Genomic DNA, 19332 nt, shown 5'->3' on the forward strand with positions numbered 1-19332 from the left:
TGTCAACAGGAGGTAATAATACTCTTTTTATTTAACCTCAACGGGATGTGAAATTTAAATGAGTGAATAGATAGAGACATTTAAAAATTCTACATCTAAATAGTCTACCAGTGTTTGTTACCAGGGGTCCATTATCATTTTAGGCAGGACATCGTTGCCATCCCTGACTCTGGGGTATTAGGTACCAACAGCAGCCTCCTTGGTCGTCATGGCAACTGAAAACCGCCTCCAACAATCCCAGCCACATCCAACACACACACTCTGATGCCCCATCTGAAAAATCATCATCATGTGATGACTTGATCTCAGTGGTTCAGAGCACATCATCTCCATAGCCTGTGTCTTAAAAGCATTGGTATAGATGTATATTTACTTTTAATAGCTTTTTTCTAATTACACAAATAATACGTGGTAGATGAAAAAGTCAAACAATAGAGAATTGTGACCGGTAAAGAAACAGAAGTCCTCAGCATTACCATGTTAATCATTTATGCTGTTTTTTTATTATAAAAGTAATAAAGCCACATGGTTAAAAATTAAAACAGTGTTGAAGGGCATACAATGAAAAGTAAAAGTCTTTACCATCAACGCTTGTCATTAGCGGCTTTATATGTGTCTTTCTAGAAATTTCTATATAGAATCATATGTCTGTATACCATTTTCAAACACAAGTGGAATCATATACTCTCTTGGCTGTTGTGCAAGTTGTTTGTTCACTGAATAATATCACTCCCTGGATGACATTTAGATCTTTCCTCATTCTTTTTAGTAGCTTCAGGACATTCCATAGAATGTAGGGCCCCAGTTGTTCCCAGGTCTTCACTGTCACCAAGTGCTGCAGTGGAGATTGTTATCAGGACCAGCTGCAAAATCCAGTTGCTCTCAGTAGAGACAACAGGGGGTAGAGATTCCGCCCAGGTGGGAGATAGCCAAGCTAAGCAGGAGAGACTGGAGAGGCACCTGGTGGGAAGTCAGAATACCTGGGTTTGAGACTCATCGCCATCACTTGGTGACCTCGAGCAGGCCTCTTGGGGCCACAGTTCACTCAGCTATAAAACTAGGGGGCGGGGCAAAAGTACTTTTACACCTCTAATGTATCTGAGTCTAAAACTGTGCAAATATGTTCTGAAATGGCACTGGGATACCACAAAGGAGGAGGAAGTGCAAAACCATCATTTTTATACTCAACGCTAGGCACACGGCTGCATTCACTCCAACTGCCTCTGAGAAGAGAGGGAGCATTCAGGGAGAGCCCTACATGGGACGGAAGGACTGGAAAAGCCCCCGTGAGGTTAGGGCAGAGGAGCTTGAGCTGTTAAACCTGCAGATGAGAAAGCTGAACTGTGATTTAATTACTCTCCATGAATATATAGAAGGGCTGCTCTAAAGAGGTCTCTTAATGCTTGTTCTTCATGTTCTCAGGAGATGAGGCAAAAGAAGGAGCTGAAATGAAAGCAGTAGAAATTTGTGTGGGATGCAGAGGGACTTATTTGATGATTAGGATTAAACAAAAAGTAGAAAGCTGAAGTTGCTACCAAAGGATATTGTGTAAGTGTCTAACTCTGGATGTATTTGAACATAGTTAAAACATCTGCCTGGAGACAGGAGGACTGGGCCAAAAATATCTCTAGGTGTTTTTCCATGTCCTGTGATTCTTCCACAATCTTTAAATGCTAATTTCTGATGAAAATGTAACCTCTGGTTAATATGAACAGAATCTGGCCAATTGGCACTAATGATTAACATTCTGATGAAGAGAGTTGATGTCAAACACAGCTGAACTACTGATGTGCTCTGGGGTGCAGTAGGGCTTGTTTATTAACAAACAAGTTGCAAATTTTCATTTCTTCTTTGTAAGATTTGACATTATTCAGGCCTGTAGGATTCAAGTTAAGAGGATACAGGTAAAGTATGGAATGATTGAGGTCTGGGCCTTAACTATATGGATATAGAATAATAATTAAAACTAAAGATAATCAAAAGACCAGGCAACAACTTAAAACCAGGCTGTATGTTGAGAAATAGCCCCCTGAATTGTAGCCCCCAGGCAGGGCAGGGATGATGGCCATTGTGATTCCTTTGCGATTTAAACTCATCTGTAAAGGCTGCTCACCTTTTAATCCGAATGTCCCTTCTTTTACATATTAGTTTTCAATTGCTATGTAAAAAATTACCCCAAAACTTGGTCACTTACAACAAAAATATTTCTTACTTCACAATATTTCTGTTGGGTCAGGACTTCACTAGCGGCTTGGCTGGGTGGCCTGACTTGGTGGTTCAGGCAAGTGACAGTCATCAGATTTGACAGGGCCTGGAGGGTTTGCTTCTAGAATGCACTCTGATGCTGGCTGTTGGCAGGAGACCCATTTCTGATCATAAGGACATCCCTTGCTGCTTGAGTGTCCTCACAACATAGCAGCTGGTTTCCCCCTAGAGTGAGTGATCTAGGCACGCATAAGGAGAAAGCCACAATGTCTTGTAAAACCTAGCCTCATGAGGCACATTCTTATTTCCACATATCCTGTTGGCATCCCAGGTGAGCTTTATTGTGTGGAAGAGAATCACACACAGAAGGGCATGAGTATCAGAAAGAGAAGATTGTCAGGAACCGTCTTGGAGACTGGCTACCACACCTTAAACAAGGGTCCCTTGTGTGGTCAGGCGGGAACAGTACAGGTCTCGGAGACACACAGACCCGGCCCTGAGCCCTAGCCCTATGGGATTGTGTGTCCTGATGAAAAGAATATAACCTGTCTTCCCATCAGTTTGCTCACCTACCAAACAGAGAGTAGTACTTCCTTTGCAGACTTACCGTGAGGACTAGATGACACCAAGTTTATAAAGTGCGTTCTGCAGGGCGGACAGCAAAGGAATTGGCCTGTGAGAGTAACCACTATTTTTATTATTTGGAACACTTTCACATTCATCGTATTTTCATATTTGCACTTTTATTGGCCCTCCTTGAGAAGTTGGTTTTTAGGAATAACATGCATACATTAAAGTGTTTAAGTACACTTAAGTGTATAGCTCAGTCATACTGTACAGTGTAGCCATCCCTGTAGCCATAACCCAGGTCCAGATAGAAAACATTTCAACAAACCCATAAGCTCCCCTCAGGCACCCACCCACCCTGAGACAACCCCACTATTGAGACTTCTATAAATATTACTTAGTTTTTCCTGCTTTTGAATTTTATAGAAACAATCATATAGTATATGCTCTTATATCTGGCTTCTTTCACTTAACATGAATGAATCTCTGCAAATCTGTGAGGTTCATTATGCCGTTGCATTTATCAATAATTTTTTTTTTTTTGCTGTGGAGCTTCCCATTGTGTTACTATACCATAATTTATTGATCAGTTCACCTGTTGATAGGCATTTGGGTTGTTTCCAGACTCTTGTGAATAAAGCTGCTATCAACAGCACTGTTATTATGTTATTGTCACCACAGAGTAGACTAAGAACATGAAAATATCCAGCTGGAATGCTGTATGGCAATAGGGACATGACATGATGGAGAGCAAACAATAAAATTGTTGTTGCCGTTATTATTATTCCTAAAATTTATTAAATCTTTCCTGAGGGCCAGACGTTGGATTGTGTTTTACCTTCTTTCGCCTGTTAAACCCTCCCAGAACCCAGCTGAGGAGACGTAATCGTAATTATCTTCATTTGACAGTTGAGAAAAAAGCTCAGAGAGGTTAAGTGACTTGCGTAGGATCAAATCGACAATAACCCAAAAGAGCTGAGATGAACTCTGCCCGTTTACTCCAGAGCCCTCAGCTACTAGGCCAGGAATCAGAGGACCTGCTCTCAAGTCCCTCCCTCATCAGCTCACAGTGTGACAGGTTCCCATGTAACCTCCCCAACCTACAGGCCCCTCATCTGAAAATGGGGGCGATCCTACTTAAGACCATAGAGGGATAAAATGTTTATGAAAGTAAGATGTAAAATCATTCTGTTTAGTGTCTGAACATAGAAAGTGATTAATAAGTTTTCTTCCTTCTGAAATATTAAAAACCTTTACTGTTAGAAGTATTTCTGTGAGTTTCAAAGCACTTTCAAAAATCTCAATTTGTTCCTTCAACGAACAGCCAAAGTTCAAATTCCCTGGGAAACTCCAAACGCTTTTTGTCTGCCCCGGCATCTGTGCATCTCTATGCCAGGAGGATGAAGAGGCTAGAAGAAAGGAGGGAATTGCTCCTAGTATATCCAAAGTGAAAATCAAATTCTATGAAGCTATGGTCTCCTTCTCATAACATATACCCTGGAGGGAGACTAGGGACTTGAACTGCCAAATGCAGAGGGTCTGCTAAATGCACATGGGGAGCATTATTTATCTGCATGTGCTTTTATGCTAGTCCTCAGACCCAGAGGGGGCCTGGGGAGACACGAGGACAGGAAGCTGGCTGATTTCTGCTGAACCCAGAAGCCATAAAGAAAGAGACTAAGCATTTCTGTGTGATAAGAAAAAGCAACAGAAACAATATAAGCAATGTCAGAGGAAAATAGAAAAATACTTCCATTATAAAAATACATTAATTTCTTTAACATACAGAAAGCCTTATGTCAATAAATGGTAAAAATAACCCAGTAAGGAAGAAGTACACAGCCATATATAGCAATTAGATACGTAAATATAAATATCTAAACATAGAAAAATGCCCAAACTCACTAATAAAGTAATGAGTATTAAAATGACATTAAGATATTTTATATGTCAGAAAGATTAGAAAGCTTCCAACCCTTAGAAAGGTTCCATGTTCTGACCACATGCTAAGCTGCCCTCATTACTATTACTAATAATAATGGCACAAAACCATCTCTGTCCCTTCCTGATTGTAGGACTGTAGGCTCATCCTGTCTCCTCTCTAGGCCTCAGTTTCCTCATGTGTAAATCTACACGTAGGTCTAGAAGAGCTTTTCTACTTTTAAACTTCTCAGAGAAGTGATTAGGAGCTGGGCTGTGGAGGCTGGAGTCAGTCACCTGGGGCCACCTCCTGGCTTTTCCCCTGCACAAGCTGTGTGACCTTGTCCAGGCTGACTGACCTCTGTGAGTCTGAGTGTTCTCATCTCTAACGGAGGTAATAAAAGCCCTTACCTCCTAAGAGCGTCATGAGGATTAAAATGGATGCATGTCAAAACACAGCTTGGCCCCGCGTCTCTCATCAGTGGTGGCTGTGTCATCATCATTGTTATTAACAAGGCTTTCTGCGCCCTCCTGCATGGAAGTCCTCCCAGAGCAAAAGACTCTGTTATTCAGGCAGAAAGCCTGAGGGCAGTTTTTGTTTTTTTTTTTCAGGAAATCATAGACTTAGAGAATGTAGTCACTTAACCTTCTGTGAACTTCTCTCCTCTCATCTACTAAATGGGGGTAATAAAGAGAAATTCAGGGAGTTGATATGGGGATTAAGTGGAAGGGCATTAATCAGTCTTGCTAGTTTTCATTACTGGAGCCCTAAGAGAGCTGAGAAGGCAGCCCGTGCAACCATGGTATTTTCAGAGAATTTAAAGAGATCCAGAGAAGTTCAGTGACTCAGTTCAGATGGCACAGTCTAGTTGCTGCCCAATGCTGCGTCTTGGAGCCCAGGGAGCAAAAGCAGACCCCATATGCCACCAGAGGCCTTTATGGAGAGCCCATCCTCTCTCCCACTCATCTCTTTACTACCTGTCCGACCTCTACTCCAGACATACCCAACTGTTGTTAATATCCTAGCTCCCTACCGTGGGCCTCTGCACATGCAGTGCCCTTTGCCTGGGACACTGAAAGCGGCTCATCCTGGCACATACGTGCACACACCACACACGTGCACTCTCACAGTGCCTCCGTCATCTGGCCAACTCCTGCTTTGCCTTTAGGCTTCTACTTAAACATCACTGCCTGCAGGAAGGTGCCGCTGTGTCCCAAGGCGTCATTAATTAAGGATCTTCTCTGTGCTTCCTGTTCTCATAGCCCTGTGGGGTAATCACCTAATCTGGGTTTTTTTGCCCACTGAACTGGGAACTTCTCAAGGGCGGGCATTGCCCTCCATTGGGGTGCTGGCTGGAGTCCCTGTGGGATCGCCAAGCACAGAGTCACAGAGTCTAGTTAGCAGGCCACTGCAGAAGGAGGCTCGGCCTTCTTCCCCAAAAGGGTGGCACTCTCTCCTCTGACTAGCCCAGGGGCCTGTGACGAATGACAGGGCCAGCCCGTTCCCTGTCTCACTGCTGGACTCTGCAGACGTGGCTTGTAGGGACATCCCAGATGCATTTCCTGCCTCTCAGGAACCTCTCTCTGCCCCCTCATTTTCCACCCACATGGTTTCCGAGGCAGTGCCATCTGTGGGGTGTGCACCAGCACCTACACACAGCACTGCTGCCTCCCAGGCTCTGCCCACGAAATGCCCGAGCATCTCTGTCCTCAGGCCACCCTCCAGGAAGGAAGGGACCACCCTCTGCCATCCAAGCCCTCAGGCTGATCTGCTGAGCTCCTGGGCTTGCGATACTGAACGGCTTCAGCCCCAAAATACAAACCCCTCTCCAGAGGAGTTTTTTTGGTTAAAAGAAGCACCACACCTCTATTTTTTTGCCAATCCAGTGCCCTCAGTCGGGGAGAGCAGCCTTCCCAGGCAGCCTTCCATATAGGCCCTTCTTACTAGCTCCTGTGTTGATTTCTGGCTTCATGTCTGGCATCCGATCCCCCAGCACAGTGCCTTTGGTCTCTACCTGGTCGGAAGAAAAGCGTGGAGATGGTCTCCCCACTTGAGTTCAGTCCTGCTCCTCCTCTTGGACACTGAGTGACCTCAGTCTTTCTGGAGCTCATGGTCTTCATCAGTAAAATGGGAACAATTGTATCTACCTCATAGAGGTGTCACAAGGGCTAAATGTGATTATATATGCAAAATATATGTAAGCTCCCTTTATATAAATGACCATCAGCTAAGGAAACCCCAAGCTGGCAAGACAGGGCGGTATGGTAGACAGGATGTGGGCTCTGGAGTCAGACCTGGCTTTGTGCCTTGCTGCCTGTTGATCTTGAGAATGTCCCTGGCCTCTGTGACTCAACATACTAATCTAAAAAACGGGCTTTCTATATTATAAGCTCCACAGGGACATTGTTACAAGTTGAACTGTATCCCCTCAAAAAGAGGTGTGTTCACGTCCTAACTGCCAGTACCTCCAAAGGTGACCTTAGTTGGAAATAGCATTGCTGCAGATGTCATTAGTGAAGTGGAAGTCACTGGAGTAGAGTAGGTCCCTGATGCAGCAAGAATGGCATCCTCGTAAGACAGCCACATAGAAGAACACCCTGGGCCGTGACAAGAAGGCAGAGACTTCAGGGGTGCAGCTGCAGGCCAAGGAGCGCCCGCGATCGCCAGTGAAGCCCCCGAAGCCAGGAAGAGGCAACGAAGGACTCCTACAGGGTTCAGAGGGCGCATGGCCCACCAACCCCTTGATTTTATACATTCAGCCTCCAGAACTGTGAGGCGATCTGTTCTTTTGCTTTAAGGTGCCTCAGTTTGCGGTACTTGGTCCCCACAACCCTGGGAAACTAATACCAGCAGGAACGTCATATGATTCTGTGTCCCACTGCATCATCAGCACCTCACAGGAAGCCCTATGTCTGGCGGCCCCCCAGTTCTTGGTGGGGAGAGTGACTGACAAGCGTGAGTGTTGGGGAGCGTGTTTAACGGGCTCAGCTCAGGGCTTGATACGCAGAAGGTAGCTGGTCAACGTTTATTCCTTTCCCTTTCCTTATCATCTCAAAGGCTCCTTTCTGTACAGAGCGTAGCTGGGGATAAAAGTAAGCCTGCTTTCCTTCTAACTGTGCCTAAAACCTCCTAATGGGCTTTGAGAGCCTCCCTTGGGGAAATTCACAGTCTGAGGGACACCCGGTCACTTGGGAACAGATGGAACAGCCTTTTCTCCTCTAGTCCACTCACCCTCTGGCCTCATGATTTCTCACCTTTGCTTTCCCTGATATGTTGATTTCCTGGAATGAAAGTGGAGAAATTTCTGGAAATCGTGGTCCTTAGTATATCTGTGCTATCCCAAAAAAAGTTTCAAAAAGCTTTCTAGAAATCTGATGGGAGAGGAGGCTCCGGCACAGTGAGCAAGCTCAGGGAAAGCTGTCCAGAGTCGGGTCACTTGGGGGGAAAGCTGCTGAAAGAAAATGCTTCTCATTGTGTTCTTACATTCACACACCAGGGCTTTCTGTGATTTTTCAAAACATTTTGTTGAAATATAACAGATACCCAGAAAACTGCACAAATGATAAACAGACAGCTTTGGCTGTATTTCATACGCCTTTTTGTCCTTGTTAATTTTTGCCTAGTTCATTGATCACACTAATTCTTGACTCCCCCTTTAAGACTCTATGAGAGACGGAGTGAGTTTCTAGAAGGAACTCTAGCCCTTGGCTCAGATGGCCTGGTTGGAATCCCAGCTTTGCTAGCTGTGTGGTTTCCTGCAAGCTGTTGAACTTGTTTCAGCATCCTTGTCCCCCTCCCATGACTAATGAGAGACCAGGGAGGTAAACCGTTGCATTTAAAAATACACATTCTTGCATTTATTACTACTGTTCATTCCAGTTTTTTTAGTGGGATAAGTGTGAACTTAGGGTCCACCAGAACAAGGGCTAGAGCCCAGACTTGCACCCATCAGCTGGGTGACCTTGAGCCTCAAACTCTATATGTGTGGGCTGGAAAGATCCTAATGCCTTTGCAGGGGTTGTGAGGAGTGATTGAGATGATACACGTAAAGGGTCTTCCACAATGCTGGACACGTGGGAGCTGCCCAGTTCATGCTGGTTCCTTCCACCTGCTCCAGCAGCTTGTCCCTGTTACCTCCGTAGCTCCATCTCTTCCCTCTTTCCTCTGTACTTCCTCAGCCTGCTGTCCCTCCAGCCTGAGTAGTCTGGAGCATGGCTCGGCAGGCATGCTCTTCCTCTGTCCTGGGGCCTGGAATTTTGGAGCTGTGTAAGCTGAGTCTGGAGAGGGAAATATATAGATAAATATATAAGTAGATATGTATTTTAAACCCAAGAAGTAATAAACGAGTCTAAAATCAGCAGTTTGGAAGTACTTTCTTAATCAAATCTCTGTGCAAAAGTGCAAAGCTGAAGCCTTTCTGTTGCACAGAGGGCTCTGTGACCACAGGTGGTTCGAGGCCCCCAAACATTCAGTGGCTCCGTGACCACATTCACCAGCAGAGTCTAGCAGAGATAATCTGGCTGGCCTTGTGCCTGCCTTCACCCCAGTATCACTGGGAAAATGGCCTCTCTGCCCAGCCGGAGCCTCTGGAGTACTGGATAGACCATCTTAACCCTTTGGAGACTGCTCCTGGGAAAGAGTAGAAAAACCTAAGAGAAACCCAGGGTTGCAGCTGATAATCAGAGCTCTGTGGGTTCCCCATTCCACTGCCGTTGTCCCCCAAAACTTCCCTCAACACTCATCCCCCTCTTCCAGCATCCCTGCCTCTTTCACATTAAATAATGCACTTCTTCATTCACAGGACCGGGCTCCCCTCCAGGGAGGTCTGGGCTCACTCTGTCTCCAGTACCAGTCAGGGCCTCATGTGGGGAGGCTGCCCTGGTGCGTGCAGTTGGTGATAAAAGGGAGGTGGGGGGAGAGCTACCGCTGTGGAGTACCTGCTGTAAGCCAGGCCCACGGTAGGCCCCAGACATGCATGTTCTTACTTATTTGCTCTTCCCAGGACCCCTGGAAGGTGGGCGGAGACCCTGAAGACCCCAGGGCTCTGAAGGATGAAGCAGTCCGCCCCAAATCACAATAATGAGTGTCCAATCCAGATCCTACTTGCTGCCCCTCCCCTGGGTTGGAGTCCCACTTAGCCCCTTACCAGTCGTATGTCCCTACCCAAGTCACATCGCATCTCCTAGCCTTGGGTTTTCTATCTGTAAAATGGGGATGATGGACATTCCCTCACTTGGATGTAGCAAGGATCAAATATGATCATGGATGTGAAAATCCTGTGCAAACTATTGAGTAAATACTGTCCACATGTAGGTATTGTTTTGATTAGTAGCTCAATAAGTTAAAATAGAATCCGGTGTGTACTGGGTACCCACAATTATGAAATCGCTGTGTGGGCTGTGGACATATGGAGATAAATAAGACCAGTCCCTGCCCTCAGGGAACTCAACAATAATAACACATACATATAGCGGCCTGTGGTTTGCAGTATTTGTACATCTGTGACCTGGTCCCCGGCAACCTCTCCAGGCTCATTTTCTAGCATTCATCTTATGCTCCTCCAGCTATACAGGCAACTCCTGCTTTTTGAAAGTTCACATTATGCCACTTTGCTTTTATGAAAGACCTACAGAAGTACCTGCTTTGCTAACTGAAAGAAATCTGAAGAGGATCTTCACTTCTACAAAAAAAGGCAAAAAGCAGAACTAGCGCTCAGTGTTTGTTTCACAGCTGGTCTGTGTAGCAAGAGCACACACCCCGTGCAGTAACGGTGGCGCCTCCGGCCTCCTTCTCTGAACTGTGTCTGGCAGCATCTGTGCTTTATCTCTGTTTATTTTTTGCATCTGTTCCAAGATATGTCCTGAGGTATCAGAAAGGCCTAAAAGAGATTATTTTGGGGATGTGAGAATGGTCAAAAAATGTTCCATATAAATGAATGGTAATGGCTTCTTCACTTTATGAAAGGTTTCACAGAGACACTGTACTTTCAGGTAGTGGGGGAAACCTGTGCTCGCTTCCTTGCTGGCCCTCAGATGAACTTGCTCCTGCTACAGGCACTTAGCAGTTGCTGAGCTCCCTGACAGAAAGCTCGTCCCCCAAGTGTTTGTGTGGCTCATCTTTATTTACCTCGGATTTCTGCTGAAATGATACTTTTCAGAGGCCTTCCCCAATCACCCTACTTAAAATAACACTCCCATCCCATCACTCCCAACCTCTTACTGCACTTCCCTTCAGAGCATCTATCACCACTTGATTTCCATCTATTTAATTATTCTCTTCCTTGTTTATTGATTTCCTCCTCCACTAAAATGTAAGCTTCTGAGGGCAAGACTTTCTCTTCCTTGCCCATCAGTGATGCTGAGAACAATACCTTCCGCAGGGTAAGCACAGAATAAATACTTGATGAGACAATCAATGCCTACCACTTCAAAATAAAAAACAACTCAGACATTTCTCAAGGAAGATATACAAATGGTCAATAGCACATGAGAAGATGCTCAGCATCATTAGCCGCCAGGAAATGCAAATCAAATCCACCATGATATGCCACTTCATACCCACTAACATGGCTGTAATCAACAATTCAGACAATAAAAAGTGTTGACAGAGATGTGGAGAACTTGGAACTATGAAATACTGCTGGTGGGAATGTCAGTGGTGCTGCCACTGGAAAACAGTCCAGCAACTCAAAAGGTTGAACAGTGTTACCGTACTATCCAGCAATGCCATTCCTAGGTATATACCCAAGAGAAACGAAAACATACGTCCACACAAAAGCATGTACACAAATGTTTGTAGCAGCTTATTCAGAATAACCAAAAAGTAGAAATGACCCAAGTTTCCATCAACTGACGAATGAATAAACAAAATGTGTTATATCTGTACAGTGCAGTGTCATTTGCCAATCAAATGAAATGAAGCCCTGACCCATGTGACAGTGTGGATGAACTTTGAAAACATTATATTAAGTAAAAGAAGCTGGTCAGGAAAGAGCAGCTATTGTATGATTCTGTTTATATGAAATGTCCAGAAGAGGCAAATTCATAGAGGCAAAAGTAGATGGTGGCTGTCCAGGGCTGCAGGGGGTTCGTGGGAAATTTGGAGTGGCTAATGAGTATTGGGTTTCCTTTGGGGGTGATGAAAATATTTTCAAATTGATTGTGGTAATGGTTGCATTGATCTGTGAATATACTAAAAATCATTGAATTATACACCTAAGTGGGTGACTTGTATGGCATGTTAATTATATCTCAGTAAAATTGTTACTACCAACAAAAAAAAAGGAATGATTGTCCTAGCTTAATATACTTGTATCAAGCAAGCAGACAGCTGATAGGCCATCCTGGTGTAAAGGCCAGAGAGATCTAAGATGCTTTCTTCTTAGTGTTGAGGTGAAAGTTATGCAAAGAACTAGGCTTCCCTGGGCATACAGGTGAAAGCAGAGCTCCTTTGCTGCTTGTTGAATGCTTTAAAAAAAGCATTGGCCCTCAGAAACCTGTGATGAGGAGAGCTGAAGATCAAATAAGCTGAGCCTGAGAAATGTGCTGTGTCCTGTTTTCCAGACCATTTTCCCAGGATAAGTTACAGAGACAGATGGCCCTCGACCTGCTTCTGAAAATAACCACTGTTGAGGAGAGGAGGGTTGGCTTAGTGGGAGCTGCCCTGACAGGGGAGTTCAGACCCCCAAGATGTAATAGGCAACAAGAGAAGGCAAACTCGGCCCCGGGAGGCTGTAGCCCCACCAAGCTCACCCCATCAGGGAGCCAAAGCAGAAGCGGCTGTCCGCTGCCTTTCTGTGTGTGTGCTTCTCTTTCAAGTGACTTTTATTGCTTTTTTAAAAAATCTCATTATCACATTTGTTCCTTGAAAAAATTAGAAAGTAAGAAAAATATACAGAAAAAATAAAAAATGCATTCATAATTCTCCTGCCCTAAGGAAACAGGTACTAATAACATCCTTGTACAGATAGCACACACACACACACACACACACACACACACACACACACACACAAATACTTAAACAAATGTTAGAATTTCTTTTTATACAGTTTTGCATCTTGCTTTTTCCCAGATCTCTAAACATTCTTGACAAACACGGCTCATAGACTGTCGGCATATTAAGTTTGCACTGATGTGCCTTAATTGATAGAATTAGACACTTTTAACACTAAAGGTGTTTTCCCTTTTTAATGTTTAAAAATTTTTTTATTTTATACTTTTACAATGTTGTGATGGGTATTCTTATAAGTAAATCTCTTGAAAAGTCATCTTGAGTAAATTCCTGGAATGGAATTGCTCAGTTAAAATGCTTTCACATTTAAAAAATCAGTTTATATCAAGTCATACTACCAATATCAGTGTATAAAATCTTGTTTGTGTTTAAAACCAACATCTATTTTAGCATCTTTTAGAAGCCAGACATTTTCACACTTACTGTTCCTTTTTCTTCTAAAGTTTTAAGTGATCATTTTTTTTCAGTATGAAGAGAATTAAATGTACTCATTGTGAAAAATGTTGAAGATATAAAAACATTTTAAAAATTAAAAATTGCCCGTATCAGTGATAACCATTAAAGATTTTTTCAGCCAACCTTTTCTCCTTTACATATATACAAATTCATTCATTCTATAAACATTTTTGAGGATTTACTATGCTGAAGGAATGTGGTTTTCCATTTTAACTAAAATAATTTTGTCCTGCTTTTTCTCCATAGCCTCTTTCAATCCTCAAAACAACTTGACCTATCAGCTACTGATACTTCTATCTTGCAGGATATTGGTCCACAAAAGAATTTTCAGGAATTCTAGTCCAGCTCCCCACTGGGGAAAGTGAGGGCCAGAGAGGTCCGTGAACTTGGCCATGATCCTGGGATGCATTGCTGACCTACTCTCAGATCGCTTGACCCCTCGTCTATCGTGGCAGACTACAATCTCTGATATGGAAGTGACTCTGTTCTCAGGTGGGGTGGCCATATAATTAATTGTCCAAAACAGGATATTTTAGAGCAAAGGTAGGCACTATTAATTCCTGCAGGATAACAGATGTAAATTGGGGTTGTCCCTGCCAAACCAGAAGGTAGGGTCCCTCTAGCTGTCCATCCTCGGACTGCTCACCCTCTGAAATGCTTTGCAGTGGTGGATTTCAGTCCATTTTCAGGTACCTGGGGAACCAGTTCTGCAAACTCTTTCTGAGCTGAGACTCTGAGTCAGGCCAGGATACAGAGATGGGCCGTCTGTCGCTATTGGGCAGGCTAGGCTGTTTAAGCAGTAGACTTGAATTAGTTCTGTTTAAGCAGAAGTTGGTGGCACTACAGTGGAGTTCCTGACTGTCCAGCACCCCAAACCTTCATATCAGGGGGACCTCCCAGTTTTTCTCAATGCCCCATTATGTCCTTAGAACTGAGGAAGATGTTATTTATTCAATGCAACAAGTGACTGTCCCGTTAAGAAGAAATAATATGAGGTCGGCACATGTGAAGAAAAGGAATGTATTTGGTTGTAAGTGGAAGGACTGGTGTATTTTTGGAAAGGACACTGAGAATATGAAACACAGGCAGCCTTCAGGAGCTTGAACCCATCGGCTCAGGGTTCCTCTGAGATGAAGTACCTGTGTCGGTCTAAGAATTTTAGTTATTTTTTTCTAAATGTCATGTCTTGAGTAACCACTGTGTACTGGGCACTATGCTAAGCATTTTGCACACAGGCTTCTAAAATGCAGGGCTGACAGTTGAAAGGTTATTAGGAGGCTCTTCCGATAATCTGGGGAATGGCACGGGAAGAAAGTGCCCTCCCTGTAGCAAACAGCTAGCACTCTGCCTTCACATGCAGGACTCACACGCCCCACTACGCAAGCAGACAGTGATTGTCCCTACCGCAGCTTAGATGGGGCTAAATATAGGTCAGTAATATTCTGTTTGGTTGTTTAGATGGATTTCTCAGGACTGCGGAAAAAAGTGTAAAGAAGTGCATTTTATTAATGGCCTTTTTATTAATTGAGAATGCTAAACGGCTGTGCCCTGAGAACTACCTTGCCCTAGTTATAGGTTGTTTCAGATGCTAAGGAGAGCTTCCATCAGTTCACACAGAGGTGTGAGTAACTCGAATTGTTCTTTCTGCAGATCTCAGAAGTCCCTTGACATATGTTTTTTTTCCATGTAACATGGCTGCCTCCCTAACACGTTTCCTCTTTTTATGAAATCAATGAGTAATACATATTGATAAAGAGGTCATTGGTAGGCTTGTGGATCAGCCATTCTTTACTCCCCAAAACCACCCTCTCCTTCCAGCTGAAACACCTATAGCTGGGGGGCTGGCGAGCCGGTTGAGCCATTACCATGATACTGCTGGGGCCCTTACCAGCATAATGTCATCAACCCCCACAGCAACTCTTGCATTGGTATTAGCACTCCATTTGTCAAGGGAGAAAACTGAGACTAACAAAAGTAAAGTGACTTATTCAAAGTCATAGAGCCAGTGCAGAACTGGGCTTTGGTCCCTGATTAAAGCAGTAAGAAGCCTATGGGCCTTGCACTTGAGATGTGTTTCAGCTGATGAACAGGAATCCCCCTCCCCTTACTGCACACCAGGACAAATTCGCACCACTCAGTGGAAGCAGCACTGCAGTTATGAGTTCTCACCCAGGTCCTTTGACCTCAGACAAAGTAGTTCACTTCTGTAAGCTTCTAGTTCTGGACCTTGAAAATGAGGGTGCATTTTCCTACCCAAAGGATTGTTAGGAGGGAAAAACCTTATAAAGCCCTTGGTCTAGTTTCTGGACTCCAGGAGGAGCTCTACCTGTATTTGTTCCCATTCCAGCCCCAGCCATATGGGTGTCTGTACTCTTCCCCTTTGTTGCTTTCTTTCTCCATCCTCATCTGCTGTAAGCTGGAGCTAGGCTTACAGAGACCTCCTCTCAAGAAAATTCGTTGGCTTCCCTCCCCCCTTCACTGGCCCTCTTCGTCATTGGGGTGAGGTGTAGGGAAGTTCCTGTCAGTCATCCCACTTCATTTTACTACGGACACAGTGGAAAATTATTGGGAAAGCAACCCTTAGTCCTATGGCACCAGGCATCCTAACCTGCCTAAGTGAACATGTATCTGCGCCCCACCCAGATAAGCCCAGATCATGTGGACTTTCAACATCCTGGCCAAGCCAAGCCAGTTAGAAAGGAGATAGATCTGTGTGGCTGAGCCGATGCCTTAAAGAGCAAATCCTTCCAAAGCAGAACCCTGATCTTAACATCTTCCTGCTTTAAAAATTTTTGTGACTCCCCAGTTAAGGTCTAATTTCTTTTTCCTTGTGCTTGAGGCCTGAACCTACTGTTCAGAGACTTCTCACTCCTCTTCTTACATAGACTTTGTGCCATAATCAAGGTACTTGCATTCCCTCCTCCCTTCCTTCCATCTTTTCTTCCTTTAGCGAATATTTACCCCCGCTGGCAGACACTGTGCTAGGCACTGGGGAATATGGTAATGGGCAAGTCTGGCAGGCTAGTGGGCAGACACAGATGAGTAAACAGTGCACTGTGGAAGGTGATACAATAGGGCAAGTGCAGGAAGCCGTGGGAGCACCCAGAAGGGTTGCCAAACCCAGGTGTGAGGCATCAGGGAAGCCTTCTGGGGGAGGTGACTGTGATGTTAGGCCCTAAGGATGAGTGGGAGCTAGGGAGATAGGCAGGGTGGTTGTGATGAGGAAAAGGGAAAAGGAAGGGAAATGCTCAGGGAGAAGGAGCAGCAATGTGCAAAAACCTGGGCAAAATGCTGTTGTTGTGCTCCAGGAGGTGCCATTCACATAATATGAATGGTGTCCTGCCGCTGTGCAGCTCCGCAAATCAGAACAAAAGGGAGAGTAGTGAGTTCATGGAAATGAGGGCAAGTCAGCACATCTCAACACACTCGGTGAGAAGTTAACAGTAACACATGAGACTTGGCGGTAAAGGAAGGGTGGGCCAGCTGCTGGAGACCAGGTGAAAGATGAGGGCCTAAGGCTGGAGTATTCTTCCCTCCATCATGCATGCTCAAGTCCCCTCTCATCATCACTTCCCACTGGACTCTTGGAGGGCCCCAGAAAGCCCTTCTCACTTCCTCTGGTTGACGTGAGCCCCACCTCACCCTCCCATTGCACTGGGCTGTCTTCTGTTCTGACAGGTCCCACCTCCACCTTGCTGGGCGCTCTGTGTGACTCTTCCTCCCCTCCCATCCACTCCTTTGGGGTTGTGTCTCTCTCCATTTGTTCCCCTTCCCAATCTAGCCTAACTGGTGGTGGTCAGGAAATGTTCGTGGAATGAAAAAGCTTTCACCCTACTTTTGCAATCATGTGCTACTCTTATAAAAATGAAAAGGTAAAAGAAAGTCAGTGCTTCTCACTTTGTATGTACATATTTTTATGCATAGCAACAGCTAAGCTTTATTAGGTGTTTACTGACTGTCACACTCTTCTCAATATTTTACTTGTTTCGGCCTTTAATCCTCAGAGCAACCCTGTGAAGTAGTTTCAGTCTCCATTGTACAGGTGAGGAAACTGAGTCACAGTGGGAAGGTAGCTTGCCCAAGGACATATCTACTCAGTTGGCAAGGAGTGCAACTAGAATTCAAATATAGGGTCTGAATCCAGAATTCATACTCTTAATATGACCCTGTCCTACTTCTGTGGGTAGCAAATTGATATAGTGATGAATTTTATTACATGTAATTCGAGCACTCATGTATTACACACATCATAAAACATATACAAAATAGATACTAGAGAAGGGCGAGATAAAATAAATATTACTAATATATTCTTGTGCCCGCCCTACCTTGGGACCACTTAAATTAAAAGCTGTTGATGAGTAAGAGGAAGGGAATTAACCTGTTTCCAGTCATCTCTGTACTTCACAGAAACCTCATTAGTGGTTGTGTACCTACTAAAGTTCTGGCTGCCTTATTAGGTGTTTTGAATACTAGGATATGGATATTCAGAGCGAACCCAGGGGCCTGAGATGAAGCCTGGAGACAGGATGGAAGGGAGTCTGAAGTTTGTTAGGGGACAATTTACTCAGTTCTGGAACTATTTATTTCATAAACCTTGACAGATTTACTCAAGAAGAGTTTGTAACAAGCACCCTGGCACAGCATATCATGTTTCTGTATTTCTTAACTTTTGTCTGAAATCCCGACAACATTGCATAGTATGGTACTAGTTATCTCAAGCTCATCAGAAGCTATGATTGGAGATCATAAGATGTCTTTGGTTAATAAAAGATGAGGAAATGAATGTGTATTTGCTTAATAAAGGCAACATGCTCCACAAAATCTTTCCCAAACTGGGACTGCAAGGGAGGGGGAATCATGAATGGGGGTCTTGATGGGGTGGTTTCATTCGATTTCATAAACATTTGAGCACTGACCCTGGGCCCCTACTTGCTCGTGTGTACGGTGTGCCCAGATGCAGCATCTCTAGTCCTCGCAAGAACTGGACAAAAGGGGAAGGGCACCCAACTTACAAGTGAGGACCTGGAAGTGATGTCCCCAACATCACACAGCCAAGAGGGGGCAAGGTTGTGATGCAAACCCAATTCTGTTCACTCCAAAGCCCTCTCCAAGAACACACTGTACCCCAAGAATATGCCACATGTTTATGTGGGAGACTATTTATGTGCAGATAACTACAAATACAGCAGGGCAAATGTGACGTCAGGTCTCAAGACAAGGTTCATTCAGAGAAAGGAATGATCACCCCTCTGGTGCTGTGTGGTAAGTGGTGTTGGAGAAGGCTCTCTCAAGGTGAACTGGAAACACTGGCTTGAATGGTTTTGAGGTGAATCATAGCCTCGATATTTAGCTAAAGGAATCTAAACATGGAGGGGAAGCCATCTAGAGGTCAGACCCTGGTCAGTGATCCCTGGTGCCTCAATTGCTCTTATTGAATTTCTGTATGAACCAGCCACACGGCATACATAGTGGCTCTATCAAATGTCCCACGTGGTTATGCTCAAGGGTTGACATGAGAAACATGGGACCTGCAAAGTCCCTCAAGATTTGGTGGACCGAACTGAGCAAGTGTCTCTTGGTGGACAGACCACAAAAAGCTTTTTTCCTTCAACGATTAGCAGGACACCGTACCACGTACACACCCCCCTTTAGAGTCCTGCTGAATCTTATGATGACATGTCTGGGCTGCATTGCATTTCCTAAGGTTCAGTCTCTTTGAAAAGCTGAAGAGATCTGATGATGTTTTACACCTTCTATCACTCTAGGATGTGAAAAAAGCAGCTCTTGCTGTAAAGTGGGTGCATTGTCTTGTACTGTATACTTTTTATATGTCTGTGCTTATGTTCCCTCTCCTGTAGACGATGTACTGCACATGTCTAAAAGCCAATCACAGATAGGACTGCAAATTGAGCTCAAAGATCTTGCCCCAGGCTATCTCCTCTTTCTGAAGAGTTGGGAGTGTGCTCACAGAGCTATAGAAAGCTAGGATTTTACAATCATAGAACCCTGACATGTTAGAAATTTGGAGTCAAATATACTGACTTAGTGCACCTTGGAACTCATGAAATGTTAGTATCCTAAATAGAAGTTTCTCGTCTGAAACTATTAGAACTCAAGGATCCTAGTATGCTGGAATTCATTTATTCAGCAAGCATTTATTTGGTACT

At 44.3% G+C, this 19332-nt stretch overlaps 1 protein-coding gene across 10 annotated transcripts in view; it reads left to right on the top strand.

Annotated features, from left to right (window-relative positions):
* Positions 1-19332, top strand: part of TENM4 (teneurin transmembrane protein 4) — a 717007-nt gene that overhangs the window by 415568 nt on the left and 282107 nt on the right. The gene's annotated exons all lie outside the window — the stretch shown is intronic.

This window comes from Manis pentadactyla, chromosome 9 (genome assembly GCF_030020395.1).
Source record: "Manis pentadactyla isolate mManPen7 chromosome 9, mManPen7.hap1, whole genome shotgun sequence".
NCBI classification, from domain to species: Eukaryota; Metazoa; Chordata; class Mammalia; order Pholidota; family Manidae; genus Manis; species Manis pentadactyla.